Raw genomic sequence first — 6,679 nt, 5'->3', positions numbered from 1 at the left:
CAACACCAAAGACTTAATCATCCATTTCCTATATAAAAGGTAGCTACTTTCTTACATGGACCTCAAGTATATTGTAGTATAGAGGTGGAATTTAAGGAAAGGCATTAAGCAGGCTGTGTTTTAGCTTATGGGCAAGTAATAAATTGTATCATTTATCTTGAATGTATCATAGATAAGCTGCTATATAATGATTGCCACTTCAGATAGCTGTGAAATTAGTTGATTAACTAACTGTCACTTAACCTTCTAATTTATGTATAAGTCTAATTACCTGAAATAGAAGTTGGGGTTTTGATTTTTTACTTTGCTTTTCTGTTTGGAGTGTCATTGTAACTACTGTATTGTAAATGATGGAAAATAATTGCATATGTTAAAAAATAAATTGTGTTATATTAAAAAAAAGAATTTCTGTTCATCAAAAGAAACCATCATGAGAGTTTAAAGCCCAACCACACAAAGGAAAGAGATATTTATAATACATGTGTTTGAAAAACAAATCAATAAGAGACAAATAAAAATGGCAAAAAGATTTGAATAGGCACTTTACAAGAGGATATTCTGATCACTGGTACACACATGAGAAGATTCCTAACATCATTACTGATTGGGGTAATTAAAACCATGATGAGATTTCTCTACTAACCCACCTGAATGGATAAAATTAAAAGGCTTGCTGGTTGTTATGCATTTGGAGAAACTGTAACTGTGCATTGCTGGTGGGAATGTAAAACTGTGCAGCGGCCACAGAAAATTGTGTGGTTGTTACTCAAAAAATTGAACATAGAATCATCATGTGATACAATTCCCCTTCTGAATATTTGCCCCAAAGAACTGAAAGCAGGAACTTATGCAGGTATTTGCACATAAACTTTCCCAGGAGCATTATTCACAAGAGGCAAAAGATGTAAGTAACCCAAATATCTATCAACAGATATGGATGAACAAAGTATGGCGTAAACTTACAATGGAATATATTCAGCCTTGGAAAGGAAGACAAGTCTATTATGTGCTACGTTGCAGATGAACCTTAAAGGAAACATGGTCAGTGAAATGAAGCAGACACAAAAGGACAAATATAATTCCACTTCATTAAGGTACCTAGAATTGTCAAATTCATAGAGAAGAGGAAGTAGGTTTCTAGACCTGGCGGTTACCATCATGGGGAGTCACTGTCTAATACGTACAGAGCCCTAGCTCAGCATGCTGGAAACGTTCCGGAGATGGATGGTGGTGACGGTTGCACAGCAGCATGGATATGCTTCATGATGATGAGCTGTACACTTAAAAACTGCTCAAATGATAAACCTGCTATGAATATTTTACCACAATAAAAAAGAAACTTGTTGAGGAGGATGTGAAATTGTCTTTTAGTTTTTGCTGATGGGTATGTACACTGGTACAAGTCTTTGGGAAAGCTCTTATCAGTATTTACTAACGCTGAATACATGCCTGCCATTACTGCCCAGGAAGCTCATCCCCAGATGCGAATGTCCAACAGAAATTAGTACATGTCTCAAAAATATATGCAAGAATATTCAAGAGAATTATGCTTACTGGACAAAATATGGAAATATCCCAAGTGTCCATCAGTGGTACAACAAATATAAATTGAGCTATATATTGGTCAGGTCTGGTGACACAGTTAATAGGACAATTTTACAGTGCAAAATGAAAATGCAGGTGCCTTGTTAAGAAATTATTAATGATTTCAAGATGTCAACAGCAGAGCATTAAACCAAACAGGAGGCTAGTGGCCTTGCACATGTGATTCCCCTGTCCTGACGCTGATACTATGGAATACTACAGAGCAGTAAGGGAGGAACAACTTATTACTGCATATAACAAATGGATGGATTTTGCAGACATATGAGAAGCAAAAGAACTCAGGAACAAGAGAAAACTATACTATATGATATCGTTTACACGAACATTAAGAACAGAGAAAATAATATATGATGATAGAATTTGGAATTGTGGCTTCTCTGGGGAATGTATTGAATGGAGAGGGACATGAGAGAGCCATCTAGGGTGGTGGAAATGTTCTATATCTTAATATAGATTGTGGATACACAGATATAAATGTATATAAAAACATAAGTAACAAAACTTGTCAGATTGAATATAAAAGCACGACATGGTATCAGCTGCCTCTACCCTCAGGTCCCTTTCACCCAGCACAGATCTGAATCCTGTGCTCTGACTCTTGTTTGGAAGGGAGGTGTTAGAGCATCCTATGGCTCCAAGAACAGTGGACAAAGACCCTTCATACTCTTTGACTCATTGCACTGACATTTCCATTGTCCACACCCAATACCCATCATCCTAAGACTCTCTTCAGAGCCAGGGACACCAGCAGTGGCAGCTCACACCAAAAAGACACAGATGGCTGCCTGGGATACTTAGGTCATGAACCAAAGAGCCCCACATGACCGCCCCCCCCCAAACAAACAACAACAACACAAACAAAAAACCCTGTGTTGCAGTGCACTATGATTGTACTTTGTCTTCATTTTTGCAATACATTATTTCAGAGACCCTCCTCTTTTTAACAAAATTTAATTTATAGACTTATCATAAGAAAAAATATACACATTTAGAAGGGAAACCATTTTCATATTAAAATCAAAATAAAATTAGAACAAAATTTACTCTGGTAATAGAGGTCATTCAGCAAGCACATATTCTTGACTGGTGACACCTGGCTGAAACAGCCCTTGAACATATAATGGACCTATCGAGTTTGAATTCCTGGATTTCCTTTTTGAAGCAATGCATGTGCCAACTGAAAAGGGGCAGAGGGGCACTAGTCAAAGAACTGTCTGCATCCCCATTTAACTTCAGAATCCCTGACATTTTAATGAGGTGCCATTTTGCTTTTTACATGAAAAGTACTTATCTGCTGTCTGATACATCAAAGCTATTATTTATATTGTAATTATCTTTATAAAATTGTCTTTATTATTTTGGGATATTCTGTTGCTGTATGGCAACTTAATATGAAATGTACAAAACCATTATTACCTGTTTTCTTGGGAGAATAAATGGATAAAAAGATGGATAATGGGTAAGAAAAAAAATGGTAGACTTGTTGGACTTTGATGGCAAAGCACCAGCAGGATCTTGCAGAGCCCGCAGGCCTAGTGTCACATAAATATGGGTGTGGGTGTTGGGGATTAGCATCTTCAAGGAATGCCCTCAACCAGTAGAGAACGGGAGCTGTTGGATAAACGTTTCTTCCTAACCCTCTCAGAAGACTACTGAAAGAAATCTTCTGCGTACTACTGAGATAGTGATCAAGCCCTAGTTTCCCACAGAGGTGACCTTGCTTCTGCTTTACTTCCTCCCCTGTTTCCCTTCCCTCAGTCTATCTATGCTGATCTGTGTAATCACATCCCAAATCAATCACGTGCTTGGCTTGTAGCCGTGTGGAGAATAACTGGGGCTAAGACACAGGAACGTAGGTTCCCTCCCTCCCGTGCTTCTGCTGTCCCCTAGAACCTCAGAGCCCTCCACTAGACTCTGCAATAAACTGGCCAAAAGTGGTAAAAGCACAGAGGAGCACCTGGAAGTTGTAATGCAATGGTGCCCACCATTGCCACCTACCTTGGCCAGAATTCAGTCATGTGATTCCACTCATTCCAGAGGAAGCTGGGAAAAGCACCTGTGTATGCAGGAAAACAGTAGATTTGGTGAACACAGAGCATTGACTCTGCCACTATCTTAAAATGAATTTTACCTCTCCCCTCTCTCTTTGGGAGTTTTAAATTATTAAGTTATTTGCAGCAAAATTTAGGCTCACTTATTTCAGAATGATAAATTTCATATTATTGCTATCAAAGGATGGGACATTATGTAAAGCTGCTGTGAGAAACCTCTGTTGAAAATTCTTTCCACCTTACTATTTCATGTTATTACTAACATGCAGAGTGATCTGCCCACTGGCACTTCCCCAAATGGAAATAGAATTATAACTGGACACTATCAATGACAACTTCAAAGAACAAATTATAAGAAAAAAGGGCCAGAACACTCTCACTTTAAAATAGAGGCAAGGATGCCAGCAAAATTTGCTGGGTATGCCTTCTGCGAATGAAGATCCAGATCTTTTCAGACCTGGGAAAAAGAAAACTTAGAAATATGTGAAGCCAAAGTGATAATATATTTTTAGAGGAAGTAAAATTACACACACTCCTTGACTAGTCTCTAGGCCTTTTGAAATCATGACATATCTGCTTCATTACTTCTTTTTAAAGAAACAAAATTGGGGGTGCCTGGGTGACTCAGTCTGTTGAGCGTCTGGCTTTGGCTCAGGTCATGATCTCATGTTAGTGGGTTCAAGCCCTGTGTCAGGCTCTGTGATGACAGGTAGCTCAGAGCCTGGAGCTGTCTTCAGATTCTGTGTCTCCCTCTCTCTCAGACCCTCCCCTGCTTGTGCTGCCTCTGTCTGTCTCTCAAAAATAAATAAAAAGCATTAAAAAATGTTTAAATAAAGAAACAAAATTAGATCCAGCCTATAAGAAGACCTTACTCTTGATTCTGGCAAGATCCAATTACAGGTTTGCTCCAAAGAGGTGTATTGGGATAAACTGCCCAGAGTTAGGAGCAGAAGAACCCAGGTAACTCATTCCTTCATCTTGAGGGTCTCTACAAGTTTAGGTTGGTTTTGCCTAGCCCTTAGTTACATGTAAAAGGTGACTGCTTTATCATTTTCCTTTGGATAAGCTCAGTGCAAACTTAACCTTGGTGTGCTCTTGACAATCTCCCTATTCCAGCCCCTTTATCCTGTATCACTGTAAATACGTCTTTTCTCAATAAAATACAATCACTATTTATTGAGTATCTCTGATGTGGTTGCTGCTTACATTACCTCACTTAATCCTCAAATGAAACACGTAAATAAAGCAGGTTTCATCAACCCTATTTTAGAGCTGAGGAAGCTGAGTCATTGAGCGATTGAAGCGATTGTTTGCTGGCCACTGATTAATATGTATAACCTCTTCTCTGAACATACTTTTCATTTTCTGGCTCTCCCCTGAGGATCCTATTTCCTCCCAGTTCTGTTTCACTTCCCGTATATTCAAGAATCTAGGATTGCCAGATAAAATACAGGACACCCAATTAGATTGTAATTTCAGATAAACAATGAATATTTTTTGTGTATGTGTGCCTATGAAATATTTATGGAATATTTAGTAATACTAAATATTATTTGCAGTGATATTTAGTGATACTAAACAATTATCTGAAATTCAAATTTAACTGGGCTTCATGTATTTTTAATTTATAAAATCTGACAATCCTAAGTGAGTTAAGTGCCTTTCTTATACAATGTTCTCTTCACACCCTTTCTCCTTCCTTGTAACCTCTGGCAACTTTGAAACACATCTCTACATGCCTTCAAACTCTGCTCTCTTTTACCCTTCCTTGTATTTGAAGTTGTCTGTCACGCTCAGTCATTCTTGTCATTTTCTTGATCACTTCGGCACCTGGGTCACCTTCCTCCTATGAGTAATTATTTCCATTTTTATTTTTCCAGGATTCTATTACCCACATAGATGACAATTCAATATCTTTGCTTCTGTGTTCCTTTACCTTCTAATTTCAGACATTTCCCCCTCTCCATCCCAATTAAACAGAATAATATAGGGGATGTGGAAAGTTTCTTAGTATTCAATAGAATGGCCAGGAGGCCTCCATTGAAAAGATGACTGAGCAAATATCCTGAGAGAGGCGAGAGACCCATCTCTGTTGAAACTTGGACAAAAGTGGTCCAGGATGAGGAAATAGTAAGTGCAAAGGCCCTGAGGTAGAAGCCCCCATTTCCCTCAGAGCTTGTTTCAGGAAGTTTCTTGAAAAGAAGGACTTTATCTTACAGTTGGTTGTGCTATTGATTGTGCCCAAAATGTCCTGCCCATAGGAATAACTCAGTAGAGCACAATAAATTCTTGTTTAAAAAGTGAATGAGAAGGGGTACTTTGATAGGTTATAAGACATATTTGGAAATTAATACCTGTCTTGTAAGAACTTACAACCGAATGACAGGCAACGTTTGTAATAATATATAAAATAAGAGCATAAATTAAACAAGGAATTTTATGAACTAGAAAGGTGCATTTGAGAGGTGCTGTTAGAGAGGCTATGCAGAATATTTTCCCAAGGGTTTCACATTATCCTCAGGATTTGCAAACATCCTGGACTTAAAATAACATACTAACGTCATATCGTCTCTTCTACAGGCCACATTTCTGTAGTTTTTCATGACCTTTTGATTGTCTTGCTTTCAACCTAGTTAAGACTCTTGAGGACTGGAGGTAAGGAAAGATAGTGAAGATTAGAGTTTATTTTTGGCAATTTGTTTTAAACAGATTTATTGAGAGCCTGCCTACTGAGAAATGACCCAAATCGTCTATATTCTAGTTCCCGGAACAGAGCTCAACACAACAGATATTCTGCAGGTTTCTATGGGACGAATGAGTGAATGAACAAATGAAGGAAATTAATCGGGGAACGTGGCTTCTCTGAGTGTCTGCATTTGAAGCCCGAGCCAAATTTCCTATTTTGTTTGGTAATTTTTGGACTATCATAGAGGATGAGAACAACACGAAAAATAATTACATAAGACAGTGAACATCACTGACGAGTCGGCACCAACATTGCAACTAATACTGTCCCGTTCCAG

Source organism: Suricata suricatta, chromosome 4 (genome assembly GCF_006229205.1).
Source record: "Suricata suricatta isolate VVHF042 chromosome 4, meerkat_22Aug2017_6uvM2_HiC, whole genome shotgun sequence".
Lineage (NCBI taxonomy): Eukaryota > Metazoa > Chordata > Mammalia > Carnivora > Herpestidae > Suricata > Suricata suricatta.
The sequence above is the reverse complement of the archived record's forward strand: the minus strand, read 5'-3'. Positions refer to the sequence as shown.